General features: G+C 41.7%; 1 protein-coding gene and 1 long non-coding RNA gene across 2 annotated transcripts in view; one reads left to right on the forward strand and one right to left on the reverse strand.

Annotated features, from left to right (window-relative positions):
• The window catches only part of LOC142759107 (uncharacterized), a 231085-nt gene extending 213112 nt beyond the window's left edge, over window positions 1-17973 (forward strand). Inside the window, exons 2-3 of the long non-coding RNA XR_012883062.1 lie at window positions 10683-10762; window positions 17591-17973. This is a non-coding gene — a long non-coding RNA (uncharacterized LOC142759107). The remainder of the gene's footprint in view (window positions 1-10682; window positions 10763-17590) is intronic.
• EVA1A (eva-1 homolog A, regulator of programmed cell death) overlaps window positions 1-25538 on the reverse strand; it is a 320400-nt gene that overhangs the window by 88510 nt on the left and 206352 nt on the right. The gene's annotated exons all lie outside the window — the stretch shown is intronic.

The raw sequence follows: 25538 nt of genomic DNA on the forward strand, positions 1-25538 counted from the left end.
ACACCTCCACTGCCGTCTGCTACAAGCAGGCCTGAGGCCTGCCCCACCACAGGGCTTTGTCCTGTGACTGTCCAGTCTCTTTTAATGTGCTGCTGCTACTACTACTACCACCCTTGCTGTCCGTTGGCTACCTCTACTACCACCAATACACCTCCACTGCCGTCTGCTACAAGCAGGCCTGCCCCACCACAGGGCTTTGTCCTGTGACTGTCTAGTCTCTTTTAATGTGCTGCTGCTACTACTACTACTACTACTACTACCACCCTTGCTGTCCGTTGGCTACCTCTACTACCACCAATACACCTCCACTGCTGTCTGCTACAAGCAAGCCTGAGGCCTGCCCACCACAGGGCTTTGTCCTGCTGTGACTGTCCAGTCTGTTTTAATGTGCTGCTACTACTACTACTACTACTACTACTACTACTACCACCCTTGCTGTCTGTTGGCTACCTCTACTACGACCAATACACCTCCACTGCCGTCTGCTACAAGCAGGCCTGGAGGGCCTGTGAAAAGCCATTGCTTGTTGCTTTTACATCCATGTATAGAAGAACCCCAGCAGGCATCTGCCAATAAAAAGGGTACATTTTTGGAGGGCTTGTGAAAAGCCATTGCTTGTTGCTTTTACATCCATGTATGGATGAACCCCGGCAGGCATCTGCCAATAAAAAGGGTAAATTTTTGGAGGGCTTGTCAAAAGCCATTGCTTGTTGCTTTTACATCCATGTATGGATGAACCCCGGCAGGCATCTGCCAATAAAAAGGGTATATTTTTGGAGGGCTTGTGAAAAGCCATTGCTTGTTGCTTTTACATTACATCCATGTATGGATGAACCTGGCATGCATCTGCCAATAAAAAGGGTATATTTTTGGAGGGCTTGTGAAAAGCCATTGCTTGTTGCTTTTACATCCATGTATGGATGAACCCCGGCTGGCATCTGCCACCATAAAGGGTAAATTTTTTGAGGGCTTGCCAAAAGCCATTGCTTCTTCTTTTACCACCTTATATGTATGAACCCTGGCAGGCATCTGCCGCCAAAAATTGTTAATTTTTGTACCTTTTTTAACAATGCATTAAGCATACAACATGCACAAGTGCAGTGGTTTCTGTTAGTTATCACCGTGTCCCATCCGTTTTCCTATAGCCATACATGTTGGCGTAACTTTGACACTAACTTTGCCTTAAAGACAGCTCAAAAGTACTTGGATACACTCATGGGTGACCTAAGAGTGTTATAAAGGGCTTCTAGGGCTTTAAAACAGTGTTATACACGATTTTTAGGGGCTTTCTTGTATTACAGGTTCGGTCAGAACTAGTTCGGTCCGAATCTATACAAGAATATAACTACTATAATACTGCCCCCTATATACAAGAATATAACTACTATAATACTGCCCCCTATATACAAGAATATAACTACTGTAATACTGCCCCTATATACTAGAATATAACTACTATAATACTGCCTCCTATATACAAGAATATAACTACTATAATACTGCCCCTATGTACAAGAATATAACTACTATAATACTGCCCCTATATACAAGAATATAACTACTGTAATACTGCCCCTATATACAAGAATATAACTACTATAATACTGCCCCCTATATACAAGAATATAACTACTATAATACTGCCCCTATATACAAGAATATAACTACTATAATACTGCCCTTATATACAAGAATATAACTACTATAATACTGCTCCTATATACAAGAATATAACTACTGTAATACTGCCCCTATATACAAGAATATAACTACTATAATACTGCCCCCTATATACAAGAATATAACTACTAAAATACTGCCCCCTATATACAAGAATATAACTACTATAATACTGCCCCCTATATACAAGAATATAACTACTACAAGGGTATGTTCACACGCTGAGCCAAAAACGTCTGAAAATATAGAGCTGTTTTCAAGGGAAAACAGCATCTGATTTTCAGACGTTTTTCGAGCAACTCACGTTTTTCGCAGCATTTTTCACACCGTTTTTTCGGCCGTTTTTGGAGCTGTTTTCAATAGAGTCTATGAAAAAACGTCCCAAGAAGTGTCCTGCACTTCTTTTGACGAGGCTGTAATTTTATGCGTCATCTTTGAGAAAAGCCACGCCTAAAATGACGGGTCGTCGGCACAGTACATCGGCAAACCCATTGAAAGCAATGGGCAGATGTTTGCCGACGTATTGGTGCAGTGTTTTTAGGCGTAATTCGAGGCATAATACGCCTCCATTACGCCTGAAAATAGGTCGTGTGAACCCAGCCTAATACTGCTCCCTCCATATAAGAATATAACTACTATAATACTGCTCCCTCCGTATAAGAATATAACTACTATAATACTGCCTCCTATATACAAGAATATAACTACTATAATACTGCCCCCTATATGCAAGAATAGAACTACTATAATACTGCTCCTATATACAAGAATATAACTACTATAATACTGCCCCCTATATACAAGAATATAACTACTATAATACTGCCTCTATGTACAAGAATATAACTACTATAATACTGCCTCCTATATACAAGAATATAACTACTATAATACTGCCTCCTATATACAAGAATATAACTACTATAATACTGCTTCTATATACAAGAATATATCTACTATAATACTGCCCCCTATATACAAGAATAGTGGATAAATGTAGAAAAAGAGGGGATCTATATCGGCGCTGCTGGGTGGACCAAGTACAATGGAGAAACAGTAGTCTCCAGAGAAACGAGTAATCTCTTCTTTAGTTTAAATAGGTGCTTTATTGCAACGCATTTCGACGCCGAACTGGCGTCTTCATCAGGCATAAAATTTTGGTTTAAAACATGCTGGTATATATATACAACACTGGATAATGATTGGCCCAGTTCAGATGGAGCAAAATTGGCAAGAAAACCGCCAAAACATGGCGGGTCAAAGTTCAAACAATTACCAGGCAAAATAACAGGAATAGTCAAATTGAATTGCGATTAGAATGGGAACATATAGTTAAATGAATAAAACCTTGGGATATTAAAATACAGAACAAAAAATGTTTTGCATTATTTTTATAAGTCAAATGTTGTAACGGCACCGAGAAAGTAAATATTTTAAGTAAATAGGTTCCTCTCATAATATGGTCGGCAAAGGTTTATTTTCCTTCAGTGGTACTGTAGCGTAGATGTGTTACTTTTATTCGGTGTTTTAATTGATACAGTAAATGGGGATTTGTTTAGGTCAATGCGGGCCGTAGTCATGGAGATCATTTAGACTACGGAAGCCGAGGCGGGCCAAAACCAGGTGGTGGACCGCATACGGTGGAGCGCATGGTGGAACGCAAAATGGAACGCAAAATCCGGGGGATCGTGTGAGATGTCATTAAGGAGAGAGATGGACGGAACTATTGCTGAAGAGGTAAGTAGAGGTTTATATGAAAGAATTTTAATTCACAATATAGGTAAAAAGGGGGGTTTGTCGGCGACTGACGGTAAGTGTTAGTGTGAGTCAGAAGTTTTGAGTTGAGGCAATTTGAATGGTTTATTCACATATAAAGGTTGATTAGAAGATCTGAAGAAGACAATATTTTATTGTGTATGTGATCGGTAGGTTATAATAAGGAAATCATGAAGGTATATGTATGTGCGTCTTAGTGTGTTTACTAGACGGGTCAAGACATATCATAATTAAGAGGATTAATAACTATTGGTAGGACTAATCCAAAGACGACTCTGAGATGTCGTTCAGGCCTCTGGGGTGTAATGTATCCATTTTAAATATCCAAAAATGATCCCTTTGTTTCAACTTATTGAACCTGTTTGGGACATCGGGGTGAATATGTTCAATGGGAGTAATGCGGATTTCATTAAATTGGCATTTGTGTATTTGAGCAAAGTGGCGAGAGACACTGTGTTTTAAAAAACCAATCTATGAGAAAACGTCCCAAGAAGTGTCCTGCACTTCTTTTGACGAGGCTGTAATTTTACGCTTCATCTTTTGACAGTGACGCGTAAAATGACGGGTCGTCGGCACAGTACATCGGCAAACCCATTGAAAGCAATGGGCAGATGTTTGCCGACGTATTGGAGCCGTGTTTTCAGGCGTAATTCGAGGCATAAAACGCCTCCATGACGCCTGAAAATAGGTTGTGTGAACCCAGCCTAATACTGCTCCCTCCATATAAGAATATAACTACTATAATACTGCTCCCTCCATATAAGAATATAACTACTATAATACTGCCTCCTATATACAAGAATATAACTACTATAATACTGCCCACTATATACAAGAATAAAACTACTATAATACTGCTCCTATATACAAGAATATAACTACTATAATACTGCCCCCTATATACAAGAATATAACTACTATAATACTGCCTCTATGTACAAGAATATAACTACTATAATACTGCCTCCTATATACAAGAATATAACTACTATAATACTGCTTCCTATATACAAGAATATAACTACTATAATACTGCTCCTATATACAAGAATATAACTACTATAATACTGCCCCCTATATACAAGAATATAACTACTATAATACTGCCTCCTATATACAAGAATATAACTACTATAATACTGCCCCTATATACAAGAATATAACTACTATAATACTGCCTCCTATATACAAGAATATAACTACTATAATACTGCCTCCTATATACAAGAATATAACTACTATAATACTGCCTCCTATATACAAGAATATAACTACTATAATACTGCCTCCAATATACAAGAATATAACTACTATAATACTGCCCCTATATGCAAGAATATAACTACTATAATACTGCCCCTATATACAAGAATATAACTACTATAATACTGCTCCTGTGTACAATAATATAACTACAGTACTATAATACTGCTCCCTATATACAATAATATAACTACTATAATACTGCCCCCTATGTACAAGAATATAACTACAAGATTACTGCCTCCTATATACAAGAATATAACTACTATAACACTGCTCCCTATATACAAGAATATAACTACTATAATACTGCTCCTATATACAAGAATATAACTACTATAATACTGCCCCCTATATACAAGAATATAACTACTATAATACTGCCCCTATATACAACAATATAACTACTATAATACTGCCTCCTATATACAAGAATATAACTACTATAATACTGCCCTTATATACAAGAATATAACTACTATAATACTGCCCCTATATACAAGAATATAACTACTATAATACTGCCCCCTATATACAAGAATATAACTACTATAATACTGCCCCTATATACAAGAATATAACTACTATAATACTGCTCCCTCCATACAAGAATATAACTACTATAATACTGCCCCTATATACAAGAATATAACTACTATAATACTGCCCCTATATACAAGAATATAACTACTATAATACCCCTTCCATATACAACAATAGCACTACTATAATGCTGCCTCCTATAGACAAAAATATGGATCTGAATGATAGGATAATTTCTAATCTGATTGGAAAGAAATACTTTATATTGATTAAATTAATTTCATTTTATTTTGCTACAAATAGCATAAAACCTTTACAAGCCATGCCTACAATAGATTTGCAAATTAATATACTAATGTTATCTCAAACACAAGAGATTGGCAAAAAGCAGTCTAGCTCTTAGTGCCCAAGGGCTAAGTGAGAGCATCAAAGTGAACTTAACCATGCTTTATTACCCATGCCACTAACAATCAGATCATACAGCATGGCATGAGGGGCCTTTATAAGCCAGGGTTAGATCTTCCCCATTGTGAAATCTGCCTAGAATCATGCCTCACAAAGCAGCAGCTGCAGCAGCACCATCCTATGCCCCTCGTGTGTTATATACTTAGGTAATTAAATTAGTATACACGCCAGTCATCCAGTTCGCTGATTATGCAATTTTTTTTATTATCTTTTTAAACCTTCATTCATTGTAGAATTACTGCATTTTGGCTGCCCTGTTATATTAGAGTACATGAAAAAGAAATGCTGCCTCCAGTGGTGGATATTGAAACTACAAATAGAAAATAACATAATGGTCTATTTACTCTACTGCAATACAAAAATTTTTGTAAAATCACATGTTAATAAAGCCATGGTTTGTTTTTATAGAAGCAATATAAGATTATTCCTAGATCGGCGGTTCAATGGAAAACCACAATCGTGGCTTTTACATGTAGCTTTCACGGTCTGCAGTTTTCCCCATTGAACTGAATAAGAAACAAAATTGTGACCTACTGGGTTATGAAAAATGACAGCATGCCTTAAAAACGCAATGTGTGAATAGGATTTCATATACAAATATGGTGTATTTGTGCCTACGTAGGAATGAATTACCAACATATGAAGGATCCTTGTGATCATATGGATATGGTCACGTGCATGAGCCATTACAAAAATATAATTTGAATAAAACACCCTTAGGGCTAGTTCACACTAAGCATTTTAACGCTGTTTTTGACGCGGAAACCGCGTCGGAAAAAACACTCACGGGAAAAAGAAGTGACATGCCCTTTCTTCGAGTGTTTCCGTCTCTGACCTCCCATTGACATGTCGATGGGAGGCAGAGATTGCGTTTTTCGCAGCGAAAAATGCAGCAAATGTTCTGCTGCAGGTCAAAATCTTTTTCCGCCTGCAAAAAAACTCTGTGTGAACAGGGCCTTAAAAGGGTTTTCTGGATTGAAAACCCCATTTTTAAATACCCTATTAGGGTGACTTCACACGACACAAAACATGTTTTTTTGCGGCATATGATGCTGCGTGCAGATGTTAGCTGGAAGTCAAAGAAAGAATATAAAACACACAAAGAAACATCGCATTTTTTTTTAATTGGTGTTTTTTTATCTTTTGTCTTTGTCTCTGGTTTTGACTTTTCCAGCATTTAGTGGTGTACTTATCTCTGGAAAACTCTGTATTGGCATAAAAGTGTCAGAAAAAAATGCCAAAATAACGCATGTACTGTTTTTCCAAAACAGTTTTTTTAGATGTCTTATTTTTGGGGGGAAAAACCCACACACATAAAGTTTGTTTGGAGGAAGCCTTAGGGAATTTTGGAGAGTGGTTCCTTCCATCCAGGACCTTCATCTGTTAACCAGAGCAGAGAGCAGCTACAAAGAGCATTTCCGACTCTGGAGGACTCGACATTACATACATTAAACAGATAATCCATAGATTTCAACAGGAACAGCGTAATGCCTTATTTCACCTGTGGTGGAGCTGCAGGGAAATTGAACACTTGCTACAGAGTTTGGGGTGATCCTTCTAGTAAAAAGGGATTGACTGAAGCAGACAACCCATTAAGCAAATCATAATTTCACCCAGTATGATAATTTTTTGTAATTGGTTATATTTTCCCTTAAAGGGGTTATGTGGGGACAGAAAATTATCAGCACTGTAGAAACTGCAGTATGAGTAGGCTCACTAATATACATTCCTGTCCCCCCCACCGACTATGACCTTTTGATAGATTTTTATAGCGCTGCTATGGGACTGGAAGTCTAGTTGTACAGATTTACTTAATGGCGACACGACTCTTCGTCATGTGACCGACCCCGCTGTATTCTATGTAATCGCTGTACTACTGCTCCTGCTTGTACATAGAGTACAGCGGGGCCAGTCACAAGACGAAGAGTTGTGTCTTCATGAAGGAAGACTGAGCAACTAGACTTCCGTTCCCCCGGCAGCGCTATAAAAGTCTATTAAAATCTCATAATTAGCGCAACGGCGGACCGGAATGTATATTAGCGAGGGTACTAATATACTGCTGTGCCTACACTGCTAATACTTTGCGGTCCCCACCAGTGGCAAATCCCTGTAGGTCCATTATGGGTGGCCGCCCGGGGCCCGAGGCTCACGGGGGACCCATGGACACCCAAAGACCAATTCACAGTTTTGTCAAGTTTTTGCTGCAAATCACTACACAAACTGCGATAAAACTGAAGGCTTGGACTCAATTGTATCTGCGTACTTTGAACGCGGATACAATTGACATTGCTGGCAAGGCAAGGGAACCATCAGTTCCCTTTCAAGCTGTTTGGCCTTATTTTCTGATGCAAGTGGCGCGATGACGTCATTGCGACGCTCCGCTGGATGCAGCCTGGTCAGATTATACCAGGCCTGCATCGACGGAGAAGAGGACATGGCTGGAACGGGGACAGGTAACTGTGGCACGAACTACAGGGGGGTGGCACATTCTACAGGGGGGCTGTGTACCGTATCCACAGGGGGGCTGTGTGTGTCGTCTCTTACAGGGGGGTTGTGTGTGCCATATCGACAGGGGGACCCTGTGGCGCTATCTACAGGGGGTGCTGTGTGCCGTATCTACAGGCTGGCTGTGTGACACTTTCTACAGTGGGCTGTGTGGCGCTATCTACAGGGGGGCTGTGTGGTGCTATCTACAGGGGCGCTGTGTGGCGCTATCTACAGGGGCACTGTGTGGCGCTATCTACAGGGGCGCTGTGTGGCGCTGTTTAGAGGGGCTGTGTGGCGCTATCTACAGGGGGACTGTGGCACTATCTACAGGGACTGTTTGGCGCCATCTACAAGGGTGTGGTGCTACCTACAGTGGGCTGTGTGTGTGGCGCTTTCTACAGGGGGGGCTGTGTTTGATACTATCTACAGGGGGTGTGTGTGATGCTATCTACGAGGGGGGGTGTGATGCAACCTACAGGGGCAGTGTGTGGCACTATCTACAGGGAGTGTGTGAAGCTATCTACAGGGGGCTGTGTGTGGCGCTAACTACAAGGGGCACTGTGTATGTTGTGCTTTATTTTACAGTGTTTTACACAATTATATTCAGGGGCACAGTATATGGTTGTCATTGTTATATTTAGGGGCACAGTGTTTGGCACCATGAGAATTTTATCTTCGTTTATAGGTGTGGAATTGTTGGAAAAGTGAAGAGCCAAAGACATCTGAGTGGCAAATTCTGCAGAAATGGATCATGGCTGGGAGAAGTCATCATGAGGTCTGGACCGGATGGAGAAAAAAAACTACTAGAATCTGTGAAGACGTCACCTGTGAGTCAATGGATTTATAGAAAATCTGTCACCTCTTATGAAATGTTTATTATAGGAAATCCTTGTATTTCACAAAAAGTCTTTGTGCAGTCCAGGACTGATAGACAAATTGGTGTTACTATTCCCCTTGTCAGGAGGATGTGTCCCTGCACAGTGTGATACTGTCAACGATGGTTGGAGACTGTCAGTATGTAGGGACACAGCCCTTTGACAAGGGGAATCGTAACACCCATTTGTTAATGCTTGCACAAAAAGGAAGTGTTAACAATAGTTACGACACGGCATGGCAGCGGTGGAGAAGGGGGACTGGGTGGAGAAGTTTGGGTAACAACCCAGGGCCTATGGTCTACTTAATCCGCCACTGGTCCCCACATAAGCCCCAGAAACTCCTTCCTGTAAGTGGAAGTATCATTATGTCCGGTTTGCTCTGTTATTCCTGGTGATTCTGAAGGCATAAAAGCCCAGAGGAACCTAACCCTAACCTAGTGGGCCAAAAAAAAAAAAAAAAAAGGTTAATGTATGTGTATTCCAAATTGGTGGGAAAAATTTTGCTGAGCCTAAAATTACAAAAGCTTATATAACTGCAACAACGAAAAAAAAAAAAAATTATGTCTGACAAAGGCCAGAATTTCTTTGGTCCTGAAGAAGTTCAATGTGTTATGATTTGAGGAATCTTGTGTTGCTATACAGTGAAGATACAGCCACCTATTAATTTGTCATCTACACAACAGACACCAAATGCCTCAGAGAGATAAGAAGGTGAAATGCTGACATGTCACTTCTCGATTTCCCATAGGATGACATTTTACCTGTACAGGAAGACACCGGAATGATTAATCAATGAAATGAAAAGGAAGTCAGGGGAAAAACAGAAATATTTGACATTACACAGGCTGAATCCTGATGTCTTCACTCCACATTTCTGTTAGGCCGGGTTCACACCTAGCGTATATACTGTGGCTGTTCCACAATTTTGTTGCGGAAAATCCGCAGCATAATACAGTAGCAGCAAAGTGGATGACAATTGAATAAATCTCATCCATACGCTGCGTAAATGATGAGCGGAAAAAACGCTCAGAAAATTGACCTGTGGTGCAGTATTTTAATCCGTAGTATGTCAATTGTATTTGCCTAAATGCTGCTTATTTGTTGCGGGTTTTCCCCATTGAATTCAATGGGGATGTAAAACTCGAAACAAATAGCAGAGGTTACGTTTTTTGCGGCAAAAAAGCTGTGATTCCGCGAAATGCAACTGAGAAAAAAAAAATCTTATACTTACCCAGAATTCTGTGTTTCTTCGTCCAGCCCGGCCTCCTGGGATGACGTTTCATCCCATGTGATCACTGCAGCCAATCACAGGCTGCAGCGGTCACATGGTATGAAACGTCATCCCAGGGCTGCAGAACGTCAGGACGTCGAAGGAACCCATCCCCATAGTAAGTATACTTTTTTTTTCAGTGCAGTTTTTAAAAAATTGACAATTTGGTACAGTTCTTCAACCGGAATTCCCTGTGGTGCATAGGGCGGATACACTGTATGCTTTTACACAGCGTATCCGCCCTGTGTGAATGTAGCCTTATTGTTATGGAACAAACATGTGTATGCCATTTTAATAACGTACGTTCTTTCATCTGGTTACAGTTGTATGAAAATAATTTTGGGAAGATAGTCATTCTTTCTGTGAAGATCCAGCTGATAGGTAGCATACGCCCTGGTAAAAGGTACGCAAAATAGCTCTTCTCTAGAAGAAAGAAAATTGCCTCTGTACTGCCACCTATAGGTGGCTACCCTGTTCGTCAATGTCCTACCACATTAGGGTATAGTCACATTACAAATTTGTTGCAGAAATTTCTGCGACTGTCCCATTCATCTGAATGAAACTTGCAGATATTATTGCTTGCACACTAAATAGCCCCAATCAAATAGATGGACGTGATTCTCCATTGCAGAAATTTTGCAACAAATCTGCTATCTGTGAATAGATATACTTAAAGAGAACCTTTCACCTCCCCATACATGGGCAGCTGAGTGCAGCATGTAATGCGGAGGGCTGAACAAACCCTGGAGCGCTTTACATTTTTTTTCTACCTCCCTCCGTTATTTAGATATTGGTGCCGTTATATTTGGCGCCTGATATTCAAATAACCCCCTGAACAGTCAACAGGGCGAGTACTGGCAAGGGGGCGTGTTACTATGACTGTGACACTGTCCAATCAGATATGGACAGTGCCACAGCAAGAGCGAGGAGAGAGCAGTGGCACGCCCCCTTGCCAGTTCGGGTGAAAAGACTGATCTTCAAAGCTGAAGAGTGAGAGAGAGCACGCGCGCGCACACTCTCTCTCCTCGCTCTTGCTGTGGCACTGTCCATATCTGATTGGACAGTGTCGCAGCCATAGTAACACGCCCCCTTGCCAGTACATGCCCCGTTGACTGTTCAGGGGGTTATTTAAATATCGGGGGCCAAATATAATGGCACTGCTATCTAAATAACAAAAGAGGGTAGAATTTTTTTTTAAAGTGCCCCAGGGTTTGTTCAGCCCTCCCCATTACATGCTGCACTCAGCTGCACATGTATGGGGAGGTGAAAGGTTCTCTTTAAAGTGCTTTGAAACATAGCTGGTTATCAGTCAAACCAGAGACATCCCTTTGAAAATGTCACATATACAAAAATAGAAAACAGGGGAAGCAGATGCAGCACTCCAATTATTTTATATTCTCTGCCATGATTTGCCCATGATCAAGTGAACACCTAAAGGGGTTTATCCATGAGAGACATTTATGGCATATCCACGGGATATGCCATAAATGTCAGATAGATGCGGATCCCACCCCTGGGAGCGGCACCTAACTTTAGAACGGGGCCCCCTAAACTCGGCTCTACTTCTCTGTGCTCCGGCTGATGCCTGTGATTCCCGACCACGAAGAAGAAAAAGGCGTAGCTCGCTGTGCTACGCTGTTTATGTAAGACCCATAGTAGTGAATGGAAAACAGCGTAGCATGCGAGCTACGCTGTTTCCGTAACTACCAGTCAGTTCTAAGGGACTTATGGAAACAGCATAGCTTGCTGTTTTCTTCTTCTTGGTCGGGAATCACACGCTTCAGCTGGAGCACAGAGATGTAGAACAGGGTTTAGGGGGCTCCATTCTAGACATAGGTTCGGGTCCCAGAGGTGGGACCCACATCTATCTGACATTTATGACTTATCCAGTGGATATGCCATAAATGTCCCTGAAATGAGAAACCCCTTTAACTCATCTCCACCTTTGCAACCATTTTTTTTATTGCCCCAATGCATCTAAAAAAGAGAAATTAAGCAACTTTGCAAAAATCCTTCATTAAAAAAATCTTCTACTATTTTGTGTCTAGAACTCCTATGCAGATCTATGTGTCTCCATGGTTACAGACTGCAAAAAAAACAAAAAAACAACTGCGATGTCTGACCCTGCAGTCATGCTCCCTTCCATCTGTCTTCTTCTTGCTAACACACATTTGGTAGATTAGTAAGAAGTAGAGGACAGATGGAAGGGAGCATAATTGCAAGATCAGACTACACAGGGTTTGCTTGTAGTCTGTAGCCATGGAGACCCATCAGGGTGCGTAGGAGCTGTGGACACAAAACCGTAGAAAATTTTTAATCAAGGTATTTTTGCTTTTTATTCTTTGGTGCAATAAAATAAAAATTGTTGCAAAGGCGGCCATAGCCTTTAAACGCTTTGACTGGTTTCAGTCCAAGGTGATAGAACAGACCATCAGGTTCTCACTTGTCATTCTTCTGCATCTCTTATATTAATAACAATACAAATATTGTCAGGTATCTATTTTAAACTGACTTTGAATTAATTTGTCGAGTTTCGGCTAACCCAATCAAAAAAGTTCTTAAAAAATGGCCAACCAACGTAAAACCATATATTGCCCTGTACGCTCTCCCTACCTACATATCCCACAAAATTATCTTCTTCCCATAATATGGCTACAACATGAAAGATCCATGCATCTTTACCACTGCCAGGTGTTTTGAAGTGTTAAGAAGCTTTAATTCTACGAGCTATAAATTGTCCAGGAGGAAGCGAGAGAAGTGACTTAAAACCAGTGAGCGTGAGAACAGAAATTGTATCATGCTCTGATGCCTGCCTTCTATGAAGAATGCAATATGTGTTTCCATGTGAAATCACTTCAAGACAAAACCAAGAATATTGTTATTTGTTGTATAGCAGAATTTTGTCTTATTTGCCAGTAGAGGGTATATAGTCACAAGGAAGGTTGTGCCAGCATGACGACTGTCAGGGGCTTAGGAATAGGGGGGTCAGATGTAGCAGTCACCCCTGGGCCCTGGTGCCTGAAGACGCTGGTATTATAAATAGCACATGGTAGGTGGGTGTAACTGTTACAGATTTTACATTGCGCTCTGGAGCTTCAAGTTACTCCTGTTGGACAAAGTTGGATTTGGGTGGACTATGACAACCCAAATTGATGGATGGTTGTCATCAGCCTGGCAACAAAACAAGCTATCAATGTTGCTAAACCAATACTGCTGGAGTTTACTGAACTGGGGGTCTACCTAGATTTTAGGAGGTCATTCTTGGTTCTACAAATTACTGTTGCCCATTTCATTGGCCTCACAGGCAGATGTATTGTTGATCCACCACATCTGAAACATGACAATGTCAGTAGGTTGTAGGAAAGTCCTGAGGTTTAATGTAAACTCTTCTGATCCTTGAAGACCTTACATTTGAGAGGCAATGTATTTATGGGTCGGCTAGACCTGTCAAATCATTAAAAAGCAGGAAAATGGAAACAAGTATTTGAAACCCAAAAACGTACTAAACGGTAGACTCCAGAAAAGTAAGATTTTAGAAAGGACTACAAGTAATCGACAGCTTTTTGACAGAATTCTTCTGTAATACACTAAGAAATTGTTGACATATCTCCAGCGCTCGGGTTCAATGCCCCCTGGGTTTTAATATAAAATTTGGAGGGAAACAGATGGTATAACTGATTGTATTGTTTTCATTTTCCCGTTTTACTACAAAATACCCAACATTAATGCCAAAGGTCTTTAAAAAAAACGAGCCGACCTGCGTGAAGGACCACTACATTCTAATTGTCTGCAGGTGGGGTCGTAAGGCCAATGTCCTGCCAGATGGAAAGAATCGGCACCACATATACATAAGTCCATTGTATGTATCCAGCATACATATTTGCAGGTGGAGTATTGAGTCTTCCGCCTTAAAAAAGTCAATGAGTCTGGACCATGGAAAATTACCTATATTTAAGCCTTCTTAACCTGTCTAACTCTCCAAGAGGGCCCAGTGAGAGGAGGTTAGTCATATATAGCACACAGTACTTTTCCCCACCCTTCAAAGTTATCACATTTTAGAGGTTGGGTGATTTTTAGCTTGTGGAAATAGGCCGATTAGCTCTTGTATATTAGGGTCTTTCCTATTGGCTAATTCCCTTTTAGCACCACAGGGGCATTACCAGCACAAATGCAACATTTTTATATTAAGAAAATCTTCTATTACTTTTTTTCTGAATAGTGAAGATTACTGGAAAATGTAGAAGAATGATTTTTTTGTCAAGCAGAACTTTTTGCTTATTCTGGTTACTGGATATATATTTTTTGGTCTCAGTTTTGCAAGTGATATGAACTCATTTGTTTTCTCTTTTTTAGAATAGACTTTGTGGTTCGGAATGATTTGTGTCCAGACATATGTATTATGAGTAAGAGAGGTTAGACCAATGACATTTCAGAGAAGAGAGGTTTTATAAGGGAAATGAAGTGTAAAATATTTCATAACAGGAAATGGACTTTCTCGAGCAGGTCTGCCGTCTAACGAAAGCCATAAACTTGGGTCCCGCAATACATTGTTAAGGTGTTGAATCACAAATTGTTTCCATTAGATGAACAAATGAGAAGTTACACATACTTTAGTGCCCTCACTGCCAAAGACAGCCGAAACGTCACATTTAATTATATATTTGTGATAAAACATGTTCTGACGAAAGGTCCAGTGTAGGTTATAACTTTTAGGCCCCATGCACACGAACGTGCTTTTGCGGCCGCAATTCCCCCCGAAAATCCACGGGAGAATTGCGGCCCCATTCATTCCTATGGGGCCATGCACACGACCATGGTTTCCACGGTCCGTGCATGGCCCCGGAGCCCGGACCGCAGAAAGAACGGGCAAGCCTTATTATGGCCATGTTCTGCGGTCCGGGCTCATTGAAAATAATGGCCGCGGCCATGTGCACAGGCCGCGATTTGCGGGCGACTCGCGGCTGACACTCCGTGGCCGGCCGACCCAAAAATCACGGCTGTGCACATGGCTACGGTCGTGTGCATGAGGCCTTAGTTTGCCCCTGGCACCAAGATATTCTGCAGTGTTGGATATGGAATATAGTGGCGGGGCAATTGTCCTATTACTGGCAGAAAGGGCTTATGCACATGGCAATTTAACAGACTCCTGTTGTACGGATCCATAATACGCTACCAAAATAATTCTATGGGGCAATACTGTACCTCCAAATGCTTGCGATTTCATCTGGCTCCTTTCCATGCAGTATTATTGAGGTGTCCTCTTGAAGCACGGTGCCTCACGGAAACACCATATACCGTGTGTATACACTACCGTTCAAAAGTTTAGGGTCACTTAGAAATTTCCTTATTTTTGCAAGAAAAGCACAGTTTTTTTCAATGAAGATAACATTAAATTAATCAGAAATACACTCTGTACATTGTTAATGTGCTAAATTACTATTCTAGCAGCAAACGTCTGGTTTTTAATGCAAAATCTACATAGGTGTATAGAGGCCCATTTCCAGCAACCACCACTCCAGTGTTCTAATGGTACATTGTGTTTGCTAACTGTGTTAGAAGGCTAATGGATGATTAGAAAACACTTGAAAACCCTTGTGCAATTATGTTAGCACCGCTGTAAACAGTTTTGCTGTTTAGAGGAGCTATAAAACTGACCTTCCTTTGAGTTAGTTGAGGATCTGGAGCATTACATTTGTGGGTTCGATTAAACTCTCAAAATGGCTAGAAAAAGAGAGCTTTCATGTGAAACTCGACAGTCTATTCTTGTTCTTAGAAATGAAGGCTATTCCATGCGAGAAATTGCCAAGAAACTGAAGATTTCCTACAACGGTGTGTACTACTCCCTTCAGAGGACAGCACAAACAGGCTCTAACCAGAGTAGAAAGAGAAGTGGGAGGCCACGCTGCACAACTGAGTAACAAGACAAGTACATTAGAGTCTCTAGTTTGAGAAATAGACGACTCACAGGTCCTCAACTGGCAGCTTCATTAAATGGTACCCGCAAAACGCCAGTGTCAACGTCTACAGTGAAGAGGCGACTCCGGGATGCTGGCCTTCAGGGCAGAGTAGCAAAGAAAAAGCCATATCTGAGACTGGCTAATAAAAGGAAAAGATTAATATGGGCAAAAGCACACAGACATTGGACAGAGGAAGATTGGAAAAAAGTGTTATGGACAGACGAATAGAAGTTTGAGGTGTTTGGATCACACAGAAGAACATTTGTGAGACGCAGAACAACTGAAAAGATGCTGGAAGAGTGCCTGACGCCATCTGTCAAGCATGGTGGAAGTAATGTGATGGTCTGGGGTTGCTTTGTTGCTAGTAAAGTGGGAGATTTGTACAAGGTAAAAGGGATTTTGAATAAGGAAGGCTATCACTCCATTTTGCAACGCCATGCCATACCCTGTGGACAGCGCTTGATTGGAGCCAATTTCATCCTATAACAGGACAATGGCCCAAAGCACACCTCCAAATTATGCAAGAACTATTTAGGGAAGAAGCCGGAAGCTAGTATTCTATCTGTAATGGAGTGGCCAGCGCAGTCACCAGATCTCAACCCCATAGAGCTGTTGTGGGAGCAGCATGACCGTATGGTACGCAAGAAGTGCCCATAAAGCCAATCCAACTTGTGGGAGGGGCTTCTGGAAGCATGGGGTGAAATTTCTCCTGATTACCTCTGCAAATTAACAGCTAGAATGCCAAAGGTCTGCAATGCTGTAATTGCTGCAAATGGAGCATTCTTTGACGAAAGCAAAGTTTGAAGGAGAAAATTATTATTTCAAATAAAAATCATTTTTTCTAACCTTGTCAATGTCTTGACTATATTTTCTAGTCATTTTGCAACTCATTTGATAAATATAAGTGTGAGTTTTCATGGAAAACACAAAATTGTCTGGGTGACCCCAAACTTTTGAACGGTAGTGTATGTCAAACAATAAAGACCCGTGTGGGCAATACAAGGTATGTGCATGAGCCCTTCAACACAATATGTTCCACATGACAACATTTGACCTACTAGTATGTTTTTGAAATGTGGAAAGAAACTAGAGTATCTCCACACAGATGATGTCCCCTAGTCGAATTTGTTCTCAGGACCCCAAAGCTGCAAGATAACAGTGAGAGCCCCTAAGACATAAAACGTTGTAGCAGAGCCCTAATAAGGTTTACAAAAAAACAAAACTTTGCATTTAAATATACACTTAGTTAATTGTTTCTTTTTTTTAGATTTTAGGTTAATAGTATGGTGCCACATGTGGTATTAATAAGAACAAAGTATTAAAGAGCTACGCGCCCTAAAAATAGGAATCCATCTCAACAAAATGTATGCTGTCGCGGGATCACGGCACAGAAAAGTCAATGATTCTGTAACAAGCCAGAAGTATGTTTCCAATAAATGGATGTGAACTTCTGATTATAATGGTTATTCCCAGAAAGCCAAATGAAGACAGAGACAAGCTAACTTACTGACGGGAGGTTGGATCCATCTGTCGTCTGGAGAGGACACAAAGAGAACTCGACCTGGAATGTGCACATGCTCAAAACCAATTAAAGGGACTAATTAACCAGGGTCAATTTACTCTTCTAAATAAAGACGCCAAGTCCAATTCTTCTATTCACTCATTTCTCTCATGTACATTTTACTTTCAATCTTAAAGAGCATTTTTAGTCACAGCTGATATTACCATCTATAATGTATGAAACATTCCTCAGTGATATGGAAAAGACATTTAGAAAATAAGTTTTGCTAAATATCATTTTATATTCCCAATATCACTTCCACCATGCCTCAGGATGGAATATTCTCTTATCCCTGGTAAATCATTCTTCTTGGTCATTCACCAGGAGGAGTTGGGGGCAGTGGCAAAAATAAAGCAGGGAGGGCCCAAAAAATAAATACAAAATGGGGCACTCTGCTTGTGCCGATCCATGCCTTTACACCCCAACATTCAGGTACAAAAGAGCTTTTACCCCCTTACTTCCTCACTTGTTAGTCTGAGCTGTGCTCCCTCTTCTCATAGACTCCATAGCAGCCAAATTATAGGGTGCGCACATGGTGCACATGTCACATCAACTCCTAGGGGGCCTCCATTACTCACCTTCTCTAATGGCCATTTGGTGATCTTATCCAGCTGATACTAAAAAGTGGAGAGATGGCCACACATATGTGCGGCTCTCCTCTGAAGTCTAGGGGAATCGCTGATTTGGCTGTCTCAATTACTCACATAGACTTTGGTGAAGAAGACCACACACGTACATCCAATATATGTTGGTGTGATAGGGGGTTAGGTAAAGTCTGGGTCCTAGAGGTGGGATGAGGGCCCCACTAAATTTTTTTGCAGGGGTCTCCACAATCCTTAATCCGGCCCTGATGGTCTGCCTCTTTGGTGGGCATGCCCAGGGCCGCCATTAGGGCAGTACTAGGGGTCCTGCTGTCAGGGGCCCGGACCAAATGAAACTAAGAGGGGGACCTGCCGGCGCTTATCACAGGGTTCTTCAGATAGCAACAGTTTACGAGTAGGCTGGAGGCTCTGCACATAGCAGAAGATTACAAGCGCAGGGGCTGTGCAGTTGCCGGGCCCCCGCCCCTCACTTACCTCCCATCATGGGGGCCCGGCCAACGCCCGCCCCCCACTCGTAAACTTCTTCTATTTGCAGAGCCTTCCGTCCACCCCAACGCCTGGCCCTTTGCCCACCCCTTCTACTGACCTCCTCCTCATCAATGTAAGAATGTAGCTGCGTGAGGAGAGGAGTAGGAGTCCCAAATTATAACGCGGCGGGCGTTCTCTGCCCACAGCCATTTTCTGGAGCCTAGCCCTAGAGGACTGACCTGTGTGCTGGAGCCACTGTTAGCTCTTCTGACACAGTAAGTAAAGTGTCTAAAAGTGCCGAATAAGGACTATTCCACACGTGACGTAAATACTGTGGATTTTCCGCAACGTGTTTAGTTGCAGAAAAGCCGCAGCATAATACAATAGCAGAGGAGTGGATACGATTTCAAGAAATCTCATCCACACGCTGTGTATGTAATATGCGGAAAATCCCCACACATATTGACCTTCGGTTCGGTTTTTTAAGCCGCAACATGTCAATTGTGGTTGCGGAATTGCCAGTACTTTGTTGCTTGTTTTCATCATTGAATTCAATGGGGATCTAAAACGCACAACAAACGGTCAAGTGTTGCGACTTTGTAGCAGAATCGCAGCGATTACACAGCAAAAAACGGAACTTAGAAAAAGACAAACACCTACCTGACGATCTGCAGGCCAGCTTCCAGGAATGACGTTTCATCCCTTGTGTGAAGGCTGCCGCCAATCACAGTCTGTAGCGGCGGTCACATGGGATGACGTCAGCGGGCCGGCCTCCAGGGATGACGTTTCATCCCATGTGACCGCCGATTAAGTCAATCACAGGCTGCAGCGGTCTCCTGGGATGAAATGTCAGTTCTACAGTTTTCCGCAGCAGTCATTCCGGGCGAAAAACTGGACTACAATTTGATGTGGTTTTTCTCCCGGAATTCCCTGCGGCCACTAGGGTGGATACGATGTGTATCTTTACGGAGCGTATCCGCCCTGTGTGAACTTAGCTTAAGCATTATTATTAGGGTATGTTCACACGTAGTGTAAACACTGCGGATTTTATGCAACCCGATTTCATTGCAGAAAATCTGCAGCGTAATACAGTAGCAGCAGCGTGGATCAGATATCAGTGACCTACTTTCAATGTGACCGCTGGTAACCCGGTCACATTGATCTCTCCATTCATAAGAAATTGATGGGTGAGGGTCAGGCTCTCAGGACCTCACCAATCAGCTACTTTGAAGGACCAGCTGCGCTCGTACTGTATGTTGCTGCTTTCCCTTCATTCCCCGCTTCTACTGTGAATCGCCATTATGCTTGTATCGGGGGTTCACAGTATTACAGCCTTCTCCCATTCAAGTGAATGGGAGAAGGCCGTAATACTGTGAAACCCTGCTACAAGCATAACAACAATTCACAGTAGGAGCAAGGAATGAAGGAGCAGCGTCGTACTGCGCTGCTGATGCTTCAAAGCAGCTGATTCGAAAGTTCTTAGTTATGTATCACACAAAGAGCATGATATGGTGCTGGACAGGGAACTGTTAATGGTCGGCGCCATGGGGGGGGGGGGGCAGACAATTTGGCTGTATGGGGCCTTGAAATTCCTGATGGCGGCCCTGGGCATGCCCTTGATTGGAGGAAGGGAATTGACTACAACTTTGGAAACATTTCCGTCTCATAAAACTGGTTGTCACTTTTCAAGCTCCATACGATATTGACCTAACAAACTATGTTAATATTTTTACTCTACCCTCACCGACTATAAAAGTGATAGGAATAAGAAAGGGTGATATTTTGTTAAAAAATAGAGGTATACACATCTGGAAGGAGATGAATTAGGACATTAATTTGCAGACAAGAAGCTCACATCATAGGACCAGCTACACAAACGTAACTTTCACAAATCACACACTATTTCTTGTATGGTAAAGGGTGCAGGGGCTCACGGGGGCCTCGAAATTGGTGCCTTACTTGTTGTTTTTTTCAACCACTAGGTAGAAAGCAGAGCGCTGCAGTCAGGGTCAGGTATGATTGCAGTCATATGAAGCCTGCTAATGATATTTACTAATGTCTGGCCACCAGATGGAACAGGGAGCACAGAGACCACATGCAGACAATATGGTGCTTTGTGACAAAGACCAATCTGCTGACAAATGTGTAAAAATATGGGGGTTAATTAGCCCAGAATAACATTGCATAGCAGTTTTACACACTACAGAGTATTTTAAGGTTTATAGATCATATTAAATAAAAGAGAAAAAAGTCATGAAGAACTCCAAAAACTTTGAATGCTCCACTACAGGGAGAATGAACAAAAATTTTTAAAAAACACTACAGTTGTCAAATAAGCAACTTAAAGAGGCTCTGTCACCACATTAGAAGTGTTCTATCTCCTACATAATGTGATTGACGCTGTAATGTAGGTGACAGCAGTGTTTTTTATTTAGAAAAACTATCTATTTTCACCACATTATGAGCGATTTTAGCTTTATGCCAATGACTTTCTTAATGCCCAACTGGGCGTGTTTTTAGTTTTGACCATGTGGGCATTGTGGAGAGAAATGTATGACGCCGACCAATCAGTGACCAATCAGCGTCATACACTTCTCCCCATTCATGTACTCAGCACATAGTGATCTTGCTAATCAGTATGTGCAGTCACTTACTTACACGTTAACGTTACTGAAGTGTCTTGATAGTGAATAGACATCACCTTCCAGACAGGACGCAATGTCTATTCACAATCCCGACACTTCATTAACGTTTGTGTGTGATTTACAGCAGAGCAAGCATGATCCTGCGAGATCACGTTGTAAATGACAGCTTACAGCGAGATTACGCTTTGCTGTGCTGTAAGTCCCACACAAACGTTACCGAAGTGTCGGGATTGTGAATAGACACAGTGGGAACAACGCAGTGTCACTATGTGCTGAGTAAATGAATGGAGAGAAGCGTATGATGCTGATTGGTCACTGATTGGTCAGCGTCATACACTTCTCTCCACGACGCCCACTTGGTCAATAGTAAAACACGCCCAGTTGGGCATTAAGTAAGTCATTAGCATAAAGCTAAAATTGCTCATAACGTGGTGAATATTGACCGTTTTTCGAAATAAAAAGCACTGCTGTCACCTACATTATAGCGCCCATCTCCTTATGTAGGAGATAGGCCACTTATAATGTGGTGACAGAGCCTCTTTAACTTTGCAGTCTAATTCTTCTAGAGAATAATCTAGGAGGGGGCTTTACAGCAAAATTAAAATGGGGGTCCACCATGGTTTGTGACCTTGGCTATTAGCTTTAACCCCTTAATGCCCTGTGACGTACTACGTCACGGGTGTTGGCCTGTTAACGCGAACTGATGTACTATTATGTCATCGCGTTAACAGGCTACTTTGTCGGCAGCCACGTCTGCAGACACAGTTTTAAAGCAGCGACAGCTTAATGCTTCCGATCCAGCCGATTAACACCTTCCCTCTTGGTCACTTTTGACCTTCCTGACAGAGCCTCATTTTTTAAATCTGACATGTTTCACTTTATGTGGTAATAACTTTGGGATGCTTTCACCTATCCAAGCGATTCTGAGATTGTTTTCTCGTGACACATTGAACTTTATGTCCAAAGAGAGTATGGGCAGCACAGCAGAACATAAACCTCTAGGGTATCAGGGTGCAAGCCTCCACGGATCCGACTTGTAAATCCCCAAATGTGAACGAAATAGAGAGGCAGCACTCCAAAGTTCGTATCAAAAATGGAAAAGGTATTTATTCATCCATCAGTGCAAAAAGATAGCAACATTTCAGCTGCTCCATGCAGCCTTTGTCAAGCAATAATACCGTGTAATTATTACTGTGAATAAATATGAATATGTTAATTAGCAACTATTTTGTGTGGTACAACTGCCTCTCTTGCAATCAAATACATTTAAATGTAGAAAACTGCAAAATGTTGGCGTTTTTCACGATTAAATACTGAATGTATTGACCAATTTTTGCCAGTAACATAAAGTCCAATGTGTCACGAGAAAACAATCTCAGAATCGCTTGAATAGGTAAAAACACTCCAAAGTTATTACCACATAAAGTGAAACACGTCAGATTTAAAAAATGGGGCTGCTGCCTGAACGTGCCAACTAGTACACGTCCTTAAGGGCAGTGTTCCCTATAAGGTGCGCGGCTGCGCATTTTCCACAGTTCGCCGGCTCACTAAAGTTTAAAGCGCGTGCACTGTCACAGGCGGCGGGTGAATGCAGTGACGTCGCTAGCACAAGAGGGGGCTCCGGTGCTAGCAAAAGCCACATTCACTTGTATGTGCGTCCTCAGGACACAGATACAAATGAATACTATAGACTGCAGGCCACATTAGGCCTGCTGCCTATAAGGCACTGGGAAGACTTCCTGCACAGGAACAGTATATACAAGGGGAGGGGGATTGCTGTGTGACAGTATATACAAGGGGAGGGGAGATTGCTGTGTAGCAGTATATACAAGGGGAGGGGGATTGCTGTGTGACAGTATATACAAGGGGAGGGGGGATTGCTGTGTGACTGTATATACAAGGGGAGGGGGGGATTGCTGTGTGGCAGTATATACAAGGGGAGGGGGGATTGCTGTATGGCAGAATATACAAGGGGAGGGGGGATTGCTGTGTGGCAGTATATACAAGGGGAGGAGGGATTGCTGTGTGGCAGTATATACAACGGGAGGGGGGATTGCTGTATGGCAGAATATACAAGGGGAGGGGGGATTGCTGTGTGGCAGTATATACAAGGGGAGGGGGTATTGCTGTGTGGCAGTATATACAAGGGAGGGGGATTGCTGTTTAGCAGTATATACAAGGGGAGGGGCGATTGCTATGTGACAGTATATACAAGGGGAGGGGGGATTGCTGTGTGGCAGCATATACGAGGGGAGGGGGATTGCTGTGTGGCAGTATATACAATGGGAGGAGGGATTGCTGTTAAACAGTATTGTGAAGGATGATTTATTGCTTATATTCTCTGTATGAAATTACATTGTGAATTATCAAGCAGGATGCTGAATTACTAAGATATGTATTATGTGAAAGTGATGATAACGTTTAAATGATTTTGTTTCGTGCAGCAGCCATCTTGTCTGGAGTTCCCACCTTGGTTCTTTTGTAGTGAATAGAAAAGTCATTGTTCCTTTAATACAAGTAATGTTGATTTCGTATGTTTTATCTTTGACCTTGGTTCCCATGCGAAGTTGGTAGAGAATGGACAGGGAGGGAGATGGGAGGGTGGCAAGTATGCGTGAAGGAAGGTCTCCCCCATCTCCACGGGAACATTCTGTCCAAAAGAGATAAGACACCTGCAAAACCTAATGTGTGAAGAATTATAATGATGTATCTGGGATGTATTTTATTTTATGCTTTTTACTGAATAACAAATATTATCACATTGTCTCTGATTGGTTAACCTCAAGCCTACACCCCTTCTGAATTTCAGTTTAACAGTTTGAGTTTGGTAATAAATCCTTCAGAGGAGCATTTTGAGCATATCAGCAGAGTCTGTTTATTTTCTTCTCCTCTCTCGATATATATCGGTGAAATATCCTAATTAGGATACTGACTAATGGGGTCTGGCCTTGAGAGTCTGTTTGGACTCGTATAAATTTCAGTCTACTATATTTTGAGCGATGGATTTCCACGACAGGTAAATCCCGGAAGATTGCACGTCTGATAAGCTGTCACTGGAGAGGTCTGGCTTTGCATCTGTGAATTACAAAAAACCGCGGTAGGTAAGGAACTTATTCTTTCATTCACACATGTATTGCGTAAGCCTTGGAATCTAGTTGTCAGACGTCACTTCTTTTGGACGAGGCCTACTTAGTCAGAAGTGGGTTGAAAGATGGATCCAAAAAGGTATGTTGAAGCTTTTTGTGTGATGAAGGATTGCAGGTGTGTACGTGATCTTAAACTGTTGATATGAAAGACATGAGAGAATTTTTGCCAGCAATTACATTGTTAACCAGAAAAATTGTGAGAAGTGTAAGACCTCCGCCTTTGGAATGCAGTGACGTAGCGCATGGCGGAGAGAAGTCGTAACTCACATGTGAAGTATTTGAAATGAAAAGATTGTAGTCTGGACTGTGAGGAAAAAACAAAACTTCTGCTTGCTGCTTTGTTGTAGTGTCATTTGTTATTTAGTTGTGTAAAATTGTTGAGGATTAATAGTTGTTCTGTTACCCGTTTCTGTGGGAGGTATTGACTGTTTGTAGGTGTGAGGACAGTTGGATAGTTGTGAGTAATATCCTGTAGTACCACAGGGGCTTCAATGGTTAAGTCCTGATAATGTAGAATACAGTGCAAGGAGAAGCAATTGTGTCTATATAGAATTTGCACTCAATACCATTACCCAGTGCAATAGGGAAAACTTTGAATACTATATTAGAAAATCATTTATATTTTCCTAACTCATTGCCAGACAGTGATATTGTGTGTAAGGGTCCATAAACCAGTTGTATGCATTGCCAGGCTGGAATAAGGTGGGAATCAGTACAGACTGATTTCTAGCACATGTGATAATCCGGCATATACACTTTGATGTAAAATAACATCCAAGTAATTAAGTCTGTAGTAGTAT

Source organism: Rhinoderma darwinii, chromosome 4 (genome assembly GCF_050947455.1).
Source record: "Rhinoderma darwinii isolate aRhiDar2 chromosome 4, aRhiDar2.hap1, whole genome shotgun sequence".
Taxonomy (NCBI): domain Eukaryota; kingdom Metazoa; phylum Chordata; class Amphibia; order Anura; family Rhinodermatidae; genus Rhinoderma; species Rhinoderma darwinii.